Source organism: Mesoplodon densirostris, chromosome X (assembly GCF_025265405.1).
Source record: "Mesoplodon densirostris isolate mMesDen1 chromosome X, mMesDen1 primary haplotype, whole genome shotgun sequence".
In the NCBI taxonomy this organism is placed as follows: Eukaryota; Metazoa; Chordata; class Mammalia; order Artiodactyla; family Ziphiidae; genus Mesoplodon; species Mesoplodon densirostris.
This window is the reverse complement of record NC_082681.1, coordinates 69,514,183-69,531,765: the sequence shown is the minus strand read 5'-3', so window position 1 is coordinate 69,531,765 and position 17,583 is coordinate 69,514,183. Positions and strand designations below refer to the sequence as shown.

At 37.2% G+C, this 17,583-nt stretch overlaps 1 pseudogene; it reads right to left on the bottom strand.

Annotated features, from left to right (window-relative positions):
• Window positions 1-10,538: 10,538 nt before the first annotated feature.
• On the bottom strand, window positions 10,539-13,122 carry LOC132482551 (ubiquitin carboxyl-terminal hydrolase 44-like; annotated as a pseudogene).
• Window positions 13,123-17,583: the final 4,461 nt, after the last annotated feature.

Here is a 17,583-nt window from a genome sequence, read left to right as displayed (position 1 = left end):
AAGATGGCTACACTCCTGTCTTTCTGTCTCAAGAGGAGAACAAAGAAAAAAAGAAAGAAAAAAAGTGAAGAAAACCTTTGTGAGCTGCGGGATACCACTAAAGGAAACATTATACACATTACTGGAGTTTCAGAAGGAGAATAAAGGGGGAAAGGAGCAGAAAGCTTATTAAAAGAAATAATAGCTGAGAACATCCCAAGTCTGAGTGGAGATATGGTCATCCAAGTTCATGAATGAAGCTCTTACGTTTCCTAAAATAATTAACTCAAAATGGTATTCTCCACCCAAGGATGGTGGCCATTGCAGCACTGGCAGCAGCATGAAACGGGTAACCACTCATATATCCTTCAGTGGGGACTGTATGGATGAAGAATGTATTTCCATTTGACTGGGCACTGTACAGAAATTAGAACAAAGGGACTGGATTTACATGTATTGACACGAATAAATTTCAGAGATAAAGTTGAGTGAAAAAGCAAGTTTCTGGAAGATATGTATGTGTGAAGTCATTTTTGTAACTCATAAAAACAAAAATCAGTACAATGTTGTATGAATATGTGAGAAAGAATGGGAGGGCAGGGAAGACACCAATTTGTATGTGAGAAATATGTATGCTTCTTAAAAGTACAGGATGGAAAGGGGACTGCAACTGTATCTGTAACCTTCTATTAAAAAAAAGTAAAGAAAACAATTTAGGAACATGAAAAAAATAAAGGAAATATGGTAAAATATTAATTCCTAAATTGTGGGTACATTACTGTCATATTTTTCTGTGTGCATTTATTTCAAAATAAAACGGATGCTTTTAAAACCTCATTAAAATGCTTAAAGAACAACAAAAATGTATTACAAAACACATATAATAAAACCGTGTAAGTTAAAAAAGAGAGAAAAAAAGGGTCTTCATATAGAAGAAAACCCTCATAAGGCTATTAGTGGATTTCTTAGCAGAAACTTTGAAGGCCAGGAGAGAGTAAAATTATATATTCAAATTGATAAAAGAAAGCAAAAACAAAACCTGCCAACCAAGAATACTTTACCTGGCAAAGTTGTCCTTCAGTAATGGGGGAGAGATAAAGACTTTCCCAGACAAACCAAAGCTGAAGGAGGTCATCACTACTAGACCTGTCTCATAAGAAATGCTAAAAGGAGTTCTTTAAGCTGAAATGAAAGGGTGCTATTTAGTAAGATGAAAACATATGATATCAAACACACAGGTAAGATTTAAATTATAAAGTCAAATTCAGAATATTTTAATATTGTGATATTGTAGTGTGTTAATCTTTTTCACTCTAGTATAAAGATTAAAGGACATAAGAATTACAAATAACTATAGCTACAATAATTTGTTAATGGATATACAATATAATGACAGGTCATTGTGGCACCAGAAACATAAAATATATGAGGGAGGAATAAAAGGATAAACTTTTTAATGTGATTGAAGTTATGTCATTATCATCTAAAAATTGAATATTATACCAATAAGAAGTTTTATGTAAGCCTTATGGTAACCACAAAGCAAAAACACACAGTAGAAAAAAATAAGAATGTTTGTAAACTTTAATTTTTCTGACATCAACAGTGAATAGTTTCCTTTTCTCCAGTGTGTAGTATGAAACTGAATGATGGAGAAATTTTTGTGAAAATATGCCCACAGGTATTTGCCATGTCATTTCAACTGATCTTACTATATGTATGTGAGCTCCATACATCCCACCATGAATAATGACTGAGACCCTTGACAGAATGATTTGCTTGTTTACATGATTTTTCCCCAAATGACACACTTTGTTTACATTGATCAAATGAAACTGAATTCACTTCACTTTCCAGCTGTGTACATATAGATGCAAATGAGTCATACAGAAAGGTAAACCAATTAGATAGGAAAGGAATTCTTGTCAATTAAATATTTGCTATAATTGAAATATTTTGTCAAAATTTTAAAAAATGAATACAGGAAGATAAAATATATGTCCATTTAAAAAATGAATGGCAGGAAGATAAAATATATGTTCTGGGAGTTGATGTGACATAAAGAATATAATTAAAAGTTGTGTCATCTATCACCTTACTAATAAGAAAACTTGAAAAATCAATATTTCTTATATCCCCCAGTACACATTTTTAGTTTATTAACCCAGGTTAATACCAGAGCTAGAGAGAATCAGTGCCAAAAGAGTGTAATACCTACGTAAATAGTTTTGGATAACAAATTTAGGGGGTTTTTTTTGTTTTTTTATCTTGACCACATAAATCTTTAATGGGGTATAATTTTGTTAACAGTTGAAGTAACAACTTGTATAGGTATTTAATAGATGAATTATTTTAAACCTTAGCCGTTTAATACTCAAACTGTATTTTTGGCATGAATCACCTTGTTCAGTGATAAATTCTCATTGAGCTTCAAGATCAGCTTCCCCAGATGACTTGTTCTCTAAAATTTAAGGAAAATTTCCTAATACAGGTCTTTTTCAACCTAATACTTATAAAGCTGTCATCTTCATTTGTATGCAGTTTGACTAGACCAAGTAAAGAACAATTATAAAAGTTAATAAATTTTTGGAAAAGGAAGTTCCATTAACCAAAGTAATGTCTATTCTGAGCCCTGTAACACACAAAGCCTCAGGAATATTAATAAGTGTGATCAATGAGTATTTAGATGACACCTTGACATTTTACTTTGTAGTAGTTTAACTCCCTTCAGGGGGCAAACGTAACTTCCAATATACAAATCTGAAATAAATGCCTTGTTTTTGGTAAGACTATTAGTGAAGAAAGGCTAATATTCTGTCTAATAAGAATTTGTATAGAAGATAGTTACAAAAGATAAATAAGAAATATATAAAATGATGCCACTTAAAATTCTTGAGTAGAAGACTGCACAAATTCATGATGTGAGCCAATTAAGACATCAACGTATAAAAGAGGTAACACCAGTCTGAGGCAAGCACTAAATGTTTAAAACTCCCAGGTAGAGGTTTCGAGAGAAGATGGTGAAGGAGTAGGACACGGAGATCAACTTCCTCCCCACAGATACACCAGAAATACATCTACACGTGGAACTGCTCCTACAGAACACCTACTGAGTGCTGACAGAAAACGTCACACCTCCCAAAAGGCCAGAAACTCCCCCACGTACCTGGGTAGGGCAAAAGAAAAAACAGAGACAAAAGAATAGGGATGGGACCTGCACCAGTGGGAGGGAGCCATGAAGGAGGAAAGGTTTCCACACACTAGAAGCCCCTTCACAAGCAGGGACTGCGGGTGGCAGAGGGGGAAAGCTTCGGATACATGGAGGAGATCACAGCAACAGGGTTGTGGAGGGCAAAGTGGAGAGATTCCCACACAGAGTATCAGTGCCGACCAGCATTCACCAGCCCGAGAGGCTTGTTTGCTCACCCGCCGGGGCGGGCAGGGGCTGGGAGCTGAGGCTCAGACTTCGGTCGGATCCCAGGGAGAAGACTGGGGTTGGCAGCGTGAACACAGCCTGAAGGGGTTAGTGCACCACTGCTAGCCGGAAGGGAGTCTGGGAAAAAGTCTGGGAAAAAGTCTGGACCTGCCGAAGAGGCAAGAGACCTTTTCTTCCCTCTTTGTTCCCTGGTGTGCAAGGAGAGGGGATTAAGAAAGCCATTTAAAGGAGCTCCAGAGATGGGCGTGAGCCGCAGCTATCAGAGCAGACCACAGAGACGGGCGTGAGACTCTAAGGCTGCTGCTGCTGCCACCAAGAAACCTGTGTGCAAACACAGGTCACTATCCACACCTCTCCTCAAGGGAGCTTCTACAGCCCGCCACTGCAAGGGTCCCGTGATCCAGGGACAACCTCCCCGAGAGAACACACAATGAGCCTCAGGCTGGTGCTACGTCACGCTGGCCTCTGCCGCCGCAGGCTCTCCCCACATAAGTATGCTTCCCTCCCCTGGCCTGAGTGAGACAGAGCACCCGAATCAGCTGCTCCTTTAACCCCACCCTGTCTGAGTGAAGAACAGATGCCCTCACGCACCTGTTTACATTTTTTTTTCTTAATAATTTCTTTTTGGACACAGAGGCAGGTTCAACTCCAAAGCTGAACCCTGGGAGCTGTGCAAACAAAGAAGACAAAGTGACATTTCTCCCAGCAGCCTCAGAAGCAGTGGATTAAAGGTCCACAAAAAACTTGATGTACCCTGCATCTGTGGAATACCTGAATAGACAATGAATCATCCCAAATTGAGGAAGTTGACATTGGGAGCAAGATATATTATTTCTTCCTTTTTTGGTGAGTGTGTATGTGTATGTTTCTCTGTGAAACTTTGTCTGTATAGCTATGCTTTCACCTTTTGTCCTAGGGTTCTGACAGTCCGTTTTTTTGTTGTTGTTGGGGTTTTTTTGTTTGTTTGTTTGTTTGTTTTTTGCTGTACGGGGGCCTGTCACTGTTAGGGCCTCTCCCATTGTAGAGCACAGGCTCTGGATGCACAGGATGAGTGGCCAAGGATCACAGTCCCAGGCGCTCTGTGGCAAGTGGGATCCTCCCGGACCAGGGCATGAACCCACATCCCCTGCATTGGCAGGTGGACTCTCAACCACTGCACCATCAGGGAATATCTAAAATTTTTCTTAATAATTATTGTTTATTTTAAAAACTTTATTTTATTTTATCCTACTGTATTTTATCATCATTCTTTCTTTTTATTCTTTCTCACTTTTATTCTGAGCCATGTGGATGAAAGGCTCTTTGTGATCCAGCAAGGAGTCAGTGCTGTGCCTCTGACGTGGGAGAGCCAACTTCAGGAAAATCGTTCACAAAATACCTCCCAGCTCCAAAAAATATCAAAGAGTATAAATCTCCCAGAGATCTCCATCTCAATGCCAACACCCAGCTTCACTCAACGACCAGCAAGCTACAGTGCTAGACACCCTATTTCAAACAACTAGCAAGACAGGAACACAACACCACCTATTAGCAGAGAGGCTGCCTAAAAGGCTACAGACACCCCAAAACACACCACCTGATGTGGACCTGCCCACCAGAAATACAAGATCCTGCCTCATCCACAAGAACACAGGCAACAGTCCCCTCCACCAGGAAACCTACACAACCCACTGAACCAACCTTAGCCATTGGGGGCAGACAAAAAAAAAAAGCTACGGGAACAATAAATCTGCAGCCTGCAAAAAGGAGACCTCAAACACAGTAAGATAAGCAAAATGAGAAGACAGAAAAACACAAAGCAGATGAAGGAGCAATGTAAAAACCGAGCAGATCTAACAAATGAAGAGGAAATAGGCAGTCTACCTGAAAAAAATTCATAATAATTATAGTAAAGATGATCCAAAATCTTGGAAATAGAATAGAGAAAATGCAAGAAACCGTTAACAAGGACCTAGAAGAACTAAAGAGGAAAGAAGCAATGATGAACACACAATAAATGAAATTAAAAGTACTCTAGAAGGGATCAATAGCAGAATAACTGAGGCAGAAGAATGGATAAGTGACCTGGAAGATAAAATAGTGGAAATGACTACTGCAGAGCAGAATAAAGAAAACTGAATGAAAAAAACTGAGGACAGTCTCAGAGGCCTCTGGGACAACATTAAACGCACCAACATACTAATTATAAGGGTCCCAGAAAAAGAAGGGAAAAAGAAAGGGAGTGAGAAAATATTTGAAGAGATTATAGGTGAAAACTTCCCTAATATGGGAAAGGAAACAGTAAATGAAGTCCAGGAAGCACACAGAGTCCCATACAGGATAAATCCAAGGAAAACCACCCCAAAACACATATTAATCAAACTATCAAAAATTAAATACAAAGAAAATATATTAAAAGCAGGAAGGGAAAAACAAAAAAAATAACACACAAGGGAATCCCCATAAGGTAAACAGCTAATCATTTAGCAGAAGCTCTGCAATCCAGAAGGGAGTGGCAGGACATATTTAAAGTGAGGAAGGAGAAAAACCTACAACCAAGATTTCTCTACCCAGCAAGCATCTCATTCAGATTTGATGGAGAAATTAAAACCTTTACAGACAAGAAAAAGCTGAGAGAGTTCAGCACCAACAAACCAGCTTTACAACAAATGCTAAACGAACTTTTCTAGGCAAGAAACACAAGTAAGGAAAAGACCTACAGTAAAAAACCCAAAACAATTAAGAAAATGGGAAACAGAACATACATATCAATAATTACCTTAAATGTAAATGGATTAAATGCTCCCAAGAAAAGAAACAAACTGGCTGAATGGATACAAAAACAAGATGCGTACATATGCTGTCCACAAGAGACCCACTTCAGACCTAGGGACACATACAGACTGAAAGTGAGGGGATGGAAAAAGATATTCCATGCAATTGGAAATCAGGAAAAAGCTAGAGTAGCAATTCTCATATCAGAAAAACTAGACTTTAAAATAAAGTCTATTACAAGAGACAAAGTACGAAACTACATAATGACCAAGGGATTGAGCCAAGAAGAAGACATAACAATTGTAAATATTTATGCATCCAACATAGAAGCAGTTCAATACATAAAGCAAATATTAACAGCCATAAAAGGGGAAATCGACAGTAACACAATCACAGTAGGGGATTTTGACACCCCACTTTCACCAATGGACAGATCATCCAAAAATAAAATAAATAAGGAAAAACAAGCTTTAAATAATACATTAAGCATGATGGACTTAATTGATATTTATAGGGCATTCTATCCAAAAACAACAGAATACTCATTTTTCTCAAGTGCTCCTGGAACATTCTCCAGGATAGATGATATATTGGGTCACAAATCTAGCTTTGGTAAATTTAAGAAAATTGAAATCATATCAAGGATTTTTTCTGAACACAATGCTATGAGACTAGATATCAATTACAGGAAAAGATCTGTAAAAAATACAAACACATGGATGCTAAACAATACACTACTTAATAATGAAGTGATCACTGAAGAAATCAAAAAATACCTAGAAACAAATGAAAATGGAGACACCACGAACCAAAGCCTATGGGAATCAGTAAAAGCAGTTCTAAGAGGGAAGTTTATAGCAACACAATCCTACCATAAGAAACAGGAAACATTTCAAATAAACAACCTAACCTTGCACCTAAAGCAATTAGAGAAAGAACAACAACAACAAAAAAAAATAAACCCCACATTTAGCAGAAGGAAAGAAACCATGAAGAGCAGATCAGAAATAAATGAAAAGGAAATGAAGGAAGTGATAGCAAAGCTCAAAAAAACTAAAAAACTAAAAGCTGTTTCTTTGAGAAGATAAACAAAATAGGTAAACCATTAGCCAGACTCCTCAAGAAAAAAAAGGGAGAAGACTCAGATCAACAGAATTAGAAATGAAAAAGGAGAAGTGACAACTGACACTGCAGAAATACAAAAGATCATGAGAGATTACTACAAGAAACTCTATGCCAATAAAATGGACAATGTGGAAGAAACTAACAAATTCTTAAAAATGCACAACCTGCTGAGACTGAACCAGGAATAAATAGAAAATATGAACAGACCAAACACAAGCACTGAAATTGAAACTGTCATTAAAGATCTTCCAGGAAAAAAAAGCCCAGGACCAGATGGCTTCACAGATGAAATATATCAAACATTTTGGGGAGAGCTAACACCTAGCCTTCTCAAAAATCTTCCAAAATATAGCAGAGGGAGGAACACTCCCAAACTCATTCTATGAGGCTACCATCATCCTGATACCAAAACCAGACAATGATGTCACAAAGAAAATAAACTACAGGCCAATATCACTGATGAACATAGATGCAAAAATCCTCAACAAAATACAAGCAAACAGAATCCAACAGCACATTAAAAGGATCATACTCCATGATCAAGTGGGGTTTATTCCAGGAATGAAAGGATTCTTCAATATATGCAAATCAATCGATGTGATACACCATATGAACAAATTGAAGGAGAAAAACCATATAATCATCTCAATAGATGCAGAGAAAGCTTTTGACAAAATTCAACAGCCATTTATGATAAAAACTCTCCAGAAAGTAGGCATAGAGGGAACTTTCCTCAACATAATAAAGGCCATATATGACAAACCCAAAGCCAACATTGTCCTTAGTGGTGAATAATTGAAACGATTTCCACTAAGATCAGGAACAAGACAAGGTTTCCCACTCTCACCACTCGTATTCAACATAGTTTTGGATGTTCTAGCCACAGTAATCAGAGAAGAAAGAGAAATAAAAGGAAATCAAATTGGAAAAGAAGAAGTAAAGCTGTCACTGTTTGCAGATGACATGATATTATACATAGAGAATCTTAAAGATGTTACGAGAAAAGTACCAGAGCTAATCAATGAATTGGCTAAAGTAGCAGGGTACAAAATTAATGCACAGAAATCTCTGGCATACTTATACACTAAGGATGAAAAATCTGAAAGTGAAATTAAGAACACACTCTCATTTACCATTGCAACAAAAAGAATAAAATATCTAGGAATAATCCTACCTAAGGAGACAATGTATGCAGAAAATTATGTATGCAGAAAATTATGACACTGATGAAAGAAATTAAAGATGATACAAATAAATGGAGAGATATACCATGTTCTTGAATTGGAAGAATCAATATTGTGAAAATGACTTTACTACCAAAAGCAATCTACAGATTCAATGCAATACCTATCAAAATAACACTGACATTTTTTACAGAATTAGAACAAGAAAAAAATCACAATATGTATGGAAACACAAAAGAACCCGAATAGCCAAAGCAATCTTGAGAATGAAAAATGGAGCTGGAGGAATCAGGCTCACTGACTTCAGACTATATTACAAAGTTACAGTAATCAAGACAGTATGGTACTGGCACAAAAAGAGAAACATAGATCAATGGACCAGGATAGAAAGCCCAGAGATAAACCCATGCACATATGGTCACCTTATCTTTGATAAAGGAGGCAAGAATGTACAGTGGAGAAAGGACAGCCTCTTTAATAAGTGTTTCTTGGAAAACTGGACAGTACATTTAAAATTATGAAATTAGAACACTTCCTAACACCATACACAAAAATAAACTCAAAATGGATTAAAGACCTATATGTAAGGCCAGACACTATAAAACTCTTAGAGGAAAACATAGGCAGAACACTATGACATAAACCACAGCAAGATCCTTTTTGACCCACCTGCTAGAGAAATGGAAATAAAAATAACAATAATAAACAAACGGGACCTAATGAAACTTAAAATATTTTGCACAGCAAAGGAAACCATAAACAAGACCAAAACACAACCCTCAGAATGGGAGAAAATATTTGCAAAATGAAGCAAGTGACAAAGGGTTAATCTCCAAAATTTACAAGCAGCTCATGCAGCTCAATAAGAAAATAAAACAAACAACCCAATCCAAAAATGGGCCGAAGACCTAAATAGACATTTCTGCAAAGAAGATTTACAGATTGCCAACAGACACATGAAATAATGCTCACCATCATTAATCATTAGGGAAATGCAACTCAAAACTACAATGAGATATCATCTCACACTGGTCAGGATGGCCATCATTAAAAAATCTAGAAAGAATAAATGCTGCAGGGGGTGTGGAGAAAAGGGATCACTCTTGCACTGGTGGTGGCAATGTAAATTGATACAGCCACTGTGAAGTACAGTATGGATTTCCTAACAAAACTACAAATAGAACTACCATACGACCCAGCAATCCCACTACTGGGCATATACCCTGAGAAAACCATACTTCAAAAAGTGTCATGTACCAAAATGTTTATTGCAGCTCTGTTTACAATATCCAGGAAATGGAAGCCACCTAAGTGTCCATCAACAGACGAATGGATAAAGAAGGTTTGGCATATATATACAATGGAATATTACTTAGCCATAAAAAGAAACGAAATTGAGTTATTTTTAGTGAGGTGGATGGATCTGGAGTCTGTCATACAATGTGAAGTAAGTCAGAAGGAGAATAACAAATACCATTTGCTAACACATATATATGGAATCTAAGAAAAAAAAATATCATGAAGAGCCTAGGAATAGGACAGGAATAAAGACACAGACCTACTAGAGCATGGACTTGAGGATATGGGGAGGCGGAAGGGTAAGCTGTGACAAAGTGAGAAAGTGGCATGGACATGGACAATATTAAACGTAGGGTGGATAGCTAGTGGGAAGCAGCCGCATGGCACAGGGAGATCAGCTTGGTTCGTTGTGACCACACAGAGGGTTGGGATAGGGAGGGTGGGAGGGAGGGAAACGCAAAAGGGAAGAGATATGGGAACATATGTATATGTATAACTGATTCACTTTGTTATAAAGCAGAAACTAACACACCATTGTAAAACAATTATACTCCAATAAAGATGTTAAAAAATAAATAAATAAAAACTCCCAGGTAGTTGAAAATGTTTAGTTACCTACTGTCATTGATATACATATACTTATGCTAATTTTTCTTTGTAAAAAAGGAGATTTACTGTAGTTAGATACAAAATGTGTAAACATAGTGTGCACTGATTAGTAAGAAAATAAAAACAATGAAGAAAGCCCCACTGTCTTTGGGTCAGCTAAGGATTTCATTAGAAGAGGTATCAATTTCTTTGTGATGTTGTCTACCAGACAGGGGTTTAGACTGTCCATTCTCAGTAACTTTCTGGGAATAAAACAAAATATAAGCTTGGGCCCTACATATTTCATCCATAGTGCACATGTTTAGCTTGGAATCATTGCAGTGTACTCAGAAACCTCCTTCGGAATTATAACACTAGGCAGTGTAATGTCCTGAGCCAAATCCTTTCCCGTGGTGCATTACTACAGCAGGTAAATAATGAATAAAACATTCTGGTCTGTGACATTTCAGAGATTCCCTGCAGCAATATGGCTCCATGTTTAAGATTTCTTCAAAGCCAACATGAACACCAATCTTCTCTCAATTATTATGTCCTGATCACCTGAATCGTTTGAGATGTAATCTGAGAAACTGAGGTAGGTGGAAAATCATAAGCTGTTTGGGGGCTTCTGTGAGTATAACTGGTTTTGAGGAAAACTTTCTATGCTTTGAATTACACTGGTCACATATAAAGATTTTTCCTTCTGAAGCTTCAGTTTTTGTGAATTTGGCAAACATTTTAGTAACCAGACACGGCTGGGAAGTAGTATCTTTTCCATTGCATTGGTATCTTTCTGGAAATTCCAGTGACAAGTCCCAGAAAGGTGCTATGATACTTGATTTGTTGTCACATGCGAGACATGTAACCTAAGAATTTTTCTATGAAAAATGTTATTCACAACATCCATAAACTGATTGATAAGTTTCCTTTGAGAAGTGGGAATAAGAGATGGTATCCTGGTATCAGTTGTCTCTAGTTCATGCTGTATTTTATCCAAAAGCTCACAAATAAATTCTCGAGCATCTTGTTAGGCATAACCACGAAAATCAGGTATTAATCTCCATACTGAGTGTAGCATAGCAAATGGTGTGACCAAGGCCCACTTTCCAGACCACATAACTTGGAACAAAGTATGCAATTAATGACAGAGAGAAGTGTATTATGAACTTGGCTACCTTGGCTCAGTAAGTTCTATCTTTCTACTCTTTGATGCTCCACCACTTAGTCCTGATGATAAACTTGGATGTCTGGAGCAAACAAAGCCTGTTTCTTTTTCTTGGCATTCATTCATTTGATATACTGTATCTGTGACTGGAGGATGCCTTTAAGATGATCTTGTTTTATCACTAACTGTCACAGCCAGCCATCGGTTCAGATCAAGTTGGAAAAATGTTGCCAAAAAATAAGTAAATGACTCAATACTTGAAGAACATCATTCATATAGCAAGTATTTCCAAAATTTCTCAATCCTGTTACACCAAGAGTTACGATTGGCATTCATTTAATGGAGGAATCACTGGTCTTTTTAAAAATTTTATTTTATTTATTTATTTTTTTAATCCAGCACGTTCCTGTTAGTTATCTATTCTATACATATTAGTGTGTATATGTCAGTCTCAGTATCCCAATTCATCCCACCACCACCACTACCCCCGTTGGTGTCCATACATTTGTTCTCTACATCTGTGTCTCTATTTCTTTCTTGCAAACTGGTCCATCTGTAAAATTTTTCTAGATTCCACATATATACATTAATATACAATATTTGTTTTTCTTTTTCTGACTTACTTCACTCTGTATGACAGTCTCTAGGTCCATCCACGTCTCTACAAATGACCCAGTTTCATTCCTTTTTGTGGGTGAGAAATATTCCATTGTATATATGTACCACATCTTCTTCATCCATTCATCTGCCAATGGGCATCCAGGATGCTTCCATGACCTGGGTATTGTAAATAGTGCTACAATGAACATTGGGGTGCATGCCACTGGAATTTTTAATCTTACGTCTTCTGAGGTATATAGTACTTCATCTTTTTCTGGTGATGCTAAGGTTTGAAGTGCTACTTGAACAGGAACTATTTCTATTGTGGGGGACTGATCTAGACCTTTCAAATGTAAACTCTTTCTTGGAGACATACTTTCCAATACTGCTTTAACTTGATACTCTAATTCTTGCAGTCATTTTTTCACTTCTCTTTTTGCTATTTTTTCTTGAAATTTTTCTTCTTGCATTTTTCATCCAATGAGTGACTGTTCAAAACAAGTTCAAAATATTTTACCCATGAGTATCCTTCTCCTGTGCCAAAGAGCAGTATACATCTGATATTCGTTTTGAAGCAGAGAGTGTGTGTCATCCTGTAAGAAATAAGAATCATCACTTGTACCCACAGACTGTAAAATACTTCCACTACCAGTATTGCAGTGATAATTTTGACTTTTGATTGCACTTAATGTACTTTGTAGTAACTTCAAGTCTCCAGTTGCATTATCATTAAGAACATAATCATTACAAAGGTAACCAAAAAAACACATCTCATTCACCTCCAATGCAACAGGATAACTGCTTTCTTGAAAGTGCTTGAGTGCAGGTTCTTCAATATATCTTCCACAGGTAACAAAGGAACTGCTAGCACAAGCACAAATCAACTCAGTTGTATTGCAATCCACACAATGCCATTTCTGAGGGTTGAGGATTGAATGGTCTTGAACAAGCCTCAACTGCCCAATGTGTTTGCATTTATCTGTTGTTAGCATTTAGGCTAACTGAGAAACACATAATCCAAACAAGTCTCTGTTCACAACACCTGAAGCATCTGGAGAGATCCCAAGCCAGAGCAGCAATCTTAGCACTCTTCAGCGTGAAGCTGCAGCCGACCCTGCTCCTGTGCCCCCACTTTGGAGTGCTGGGAGGGGGCAGACTGCTTTGCTTTGTGACTGTGGACGGATAGGTTGTCCACCTGAGGCTGGGAACCAACTTCTGAGCTCCAACTCCGCGTAGGTGCAGCATTAGCATTTATATGAGTCTAAACGCACATGTCACTTTTACATGGTAGCCGATGGCTTATCAACTATTTATAAGCTTTCATATATATATGCTGAAGAGGAAGCAGTTCATTCTTTACCTGTGACAGTTCAATGCCTTTGCTGTAAACACCAAATGATTTATTTTTAGAAACTAATTTCTGAAGTCATTTTTCCCGTGGAAACTGTATGAATATTTGGACATTTTAGATTAGGAAATGCTTTCATAAAAATTGGAAAATAATAATAAAATGGCTGCATATGTACCCTCCTTACTTTGGTTACTCCAACGTGACTTGCTTTACTCCCCTTTCTAATCTCTATCAGTTCTGCTTACTCAGAGTAGCATTTTATACATGGGGTTATGTTAGAAATGCATTCCTTAAGTTAAAAATAACATTGAATTTATACATATATCCCCTCCCTCTTGGACCTCCCTCTCACCTCCACAACAACAAACAACAACAACAACAACAAAAACCATTAAAATGTTTAAAATAACATTTGGTCAAAATTACTCTTGATTTTTTTTTTATGCTTCTTTTACATTGCCCATAGAAACACTGGGACAAATATTATTTTGGTATGCAATCCTGGAGAGTAACATATATGTGACTACATATACTTTATAAAGTATTAGATAGCAATTATGGTACATAAGAGGAAATACATATGTGTGTATAATTTAACAGTATTTTATTTAAATTAAATGATCATTTAAAGTTGAATTCATAGAAGTTAAATATAAATATGATGGAATTCTAGATATACTCTCCTACAACTATTATTTTTTAATTCAAGCTACAGACCAAGAGCTACAAATCTAGTCTTAGACTGTAGAGGTAAATGAGGCAGAAAAGGAGTGGAGAAAGAGGTCATAATGCATTCACTAATTTCCTTTGTACGAATTATTTACCAGTACCTCAACTAGAGGATACATTTTTATAAATTTGCATGTTGGGGAGGAAGATGGTTACTACTTTGTTTCTCTCCACATTGCCTAGCACCATGCTGGGCACTCACCGGGTCCTCAGTAAAGAAGTGGTTGGTTTATACCTGTCTACCACTGGCACAAATTGCATTACAGTTGCATTTATACACAGAATGACTGGTGAATCAATATATATCCTATGTGGAGCCAAGCAGCAGGACAAGGTTACAGCAAGCTGTTAGTACAATGACAGGAGAAGTGAAGGTGATCATGAATGCCTGGGAGTGCTTGAGCAATATGCCAATCGTTAGGCTGTGAGGGGAAAGTAGTGTCAGTGGACTCAGAGGCAGGTCAGAGTCAAATGTTGAGTCAACACAGCAGGAGAGATTAAGTCTGGGCAAAAGCAAACATAAGAATCAGAGACAGGGAGGGTACAAGCAGTTCAGGAATGAGGGAAATGTGCAATTGGGTATGACAAGTCACAGGACAGGAGCTTAATACTGCAGTTGCTTTCAAAAGCTTGAGGGGCTGTGCTACAAAACTCCTGTCTTCCAAACAAATCACTGTAAAATATCCTGGGAAGTTAAGTGGTAACTGCTTTCCATGATGACATGGATTTTGGACTGGTTCATTGACGAATTCCCATAGGACATTACAGTGTCTGGAACATAGTAGGTATGTAATAAATATTTATCAAATGAATTAACACAGAAACATCTGTAGTGAATCTGCTAAGGGCTGACACCTCAATAAGATGCATGTATTTTCTTTCTTGCATTCATTCAACAAACTAAATAAGCACCAAAAATAATGAATTTCTAATACACAGGAAACTGTGAGGAATACAGATATATACAAACTGCATAATTCCCACCCTCAAAGAATTTTCAGTACCACAGGAATTTTAAGACTTACACTAAAGATATAATAAATGTGAAAATAGTGAGAGGTATAAACAAAATGAATTAGAAATTCATAGAAGTGATTAATTCTGGCAGCAGATTAAAGAGAATTTTATATCTAGTGGGTGACACTCGAGTTAAATACTGAAGGACAGGGAAGCTTGATGACAACAAATATAGGAAAAAAAACAACTTAATTAGAAAGAAGGATCATCAGCAAATCACAGTAATGGGAAACTGCATGATTGAGAAACAGATAATGATCTAGTTTGCTTGGGAATATGACACATATTGTGAAGAGAATAGTGAGAGAAGAAGGAAAGGTAGAATGGGTAATTACTAGGGGGATTATCAAGCACCAGGCTAAGAAGTGTTAAACTGTACTATGAACATCTGAATGCTTTGAGTAAGGGAAGACATAGCCAGAACTGTTCTTTAGAAAGATTAGTCTGATATACAGGGTGTACTGGAGGAAATAGCTAGTAGAAGACAGAGTGTCATGTAGAAAACAATTACAATAGGAAAGAACAAACAAACATCAAAGTAGTGAGACTGGGGAGTGACATCAGTGACATGGTGGCATAAGACATTCCTCCTTTTTATCCCCCTTTTTTAATCAATTAATTTAACATCCAGGCATGAACAAGAGCAATTTTGTGGGGGTTTCCAGACATCACGCCTTTCTCTAAGGGACTCAAGAATAATCTTTCTCACAAGTGTGCCAGTACGAGATACATAAACCCCCATATGGACTATGGAACCAGAGGAACCAATGAGGCTGCCTGGACCACTCTTGCCACTGTTAGGTAAGAACTGGGTGAGTGCTGAATCAGACAGGTTCTCACCCATTAGACAGAACTTGCAGAAGTGCAATCCTTCTGAAGGGAGAATTCAGCACACAATTGGAAAACAACAACAACAACTAAAAAGAAAGATACAAGTTTGGTCACAGAGGAGGTGAGTTGGTCACAGCAGATGTAATATGAGAAACATTCCAGGCGCTGCCCCAACTCCACGAAGCACTGATCAGGACTGATTTATTAGGAGGAGGAAAGTCTCCTGCAGGGAGAATGGAGGGCAGGGAGAGAGGGCCTGACTACCCTAATCTGGGGGGAGGCAGTTGGATAAACTGACTTTTCCTTACCAGCACTGAGAGTGCTAAGGTGAGAGCTCTGCCACTTAGGGGAGGAGTTAAGTGAGAAAGAGGGAAGTTTAAAAGTTCAAATGGCCTTGAAATGGTTGAACTCTACAGAAAGTTCACCCACACTCCCACAGGCATAGGATTTCCCTATCATGTCGATGGGTGCACCAAATACACCAAGTGCTATACCCACACTTCCCTCCACTCTGCTGCTGATTCCCTGTACACGCTCCCAAGTGTGTCATGAGAGTGAGCTCTAGTAGACAAGGAGCATGCTCAGAAAAGTTGTCACAGTTCATAAGCAAAGGAGAAACCACCCACTTGTGCTACAGCACCACATTCTGGAATAAAAAAGAAAGATTTCTAATTACCATGTTGGTGAATCATAAGAACCAAAGAGAACAAAAAATTTAGTTAAACTGGCATCTGTTACTTCAAAAGTGAAAACAGAAATGTATAGCTACAAACAAAATGAAAAAAAAATCAAGGAAATACGGTATCACAAAAACAAAATGGAAATTCTCCACAACTGAACTCAAAGTCATGAAATATTGCAATCTAATTGATAAATAATTCAAAGTAACTGATATGTGAAAAAATGTCATGGATATTTTGATAGGGAATGAATTAAGTCGGTAGAGTGCTTTGAATAGCATAGACATTTGAACAATATTCTTTTTTTCAATACAAGCACACAGGATAACTTTCCGTTTCTTTGTATCATTTTCATATTCCTTCATCAATGTTTTATAATTTCCAGAGTATAGGTTTTCACCCTTATGGTTAAGTTTATTCCTAGGTATTTTATTTTATTTTATTTTGATGCAATTGTAAATGGTAATTTCTTAATTTCTCTCTCTGATAGTTCATTGTTAGTTTTTAGAAAAGCAACAGATTTCTGTTTATTAATATTGTATCCTGTAACATTATAAAATTAGTTTATTAGTTCTAATAGTTTTTAGGTAAAGACTTTAGGGTTTTCTACATAAAGTATCACACCATCTATAAAACAGTGAGAGTTTTACTTCTGCTCTTCCAACTTGGATTCTTTTGTTTACTTTTCTTTTCTTTTTGCTATGGCTAGGACTTCCAATATTATGTTAAATAGAAGTGGCAAGAGTGGGTATCCTTGTCTTGTTCCTGATTTTAGAGGAAAAGCTTTCAGGTTTTCTTCATTAATTATGATGTTACCTGTGAGTTTGTTACAAAAGGCCTTTATT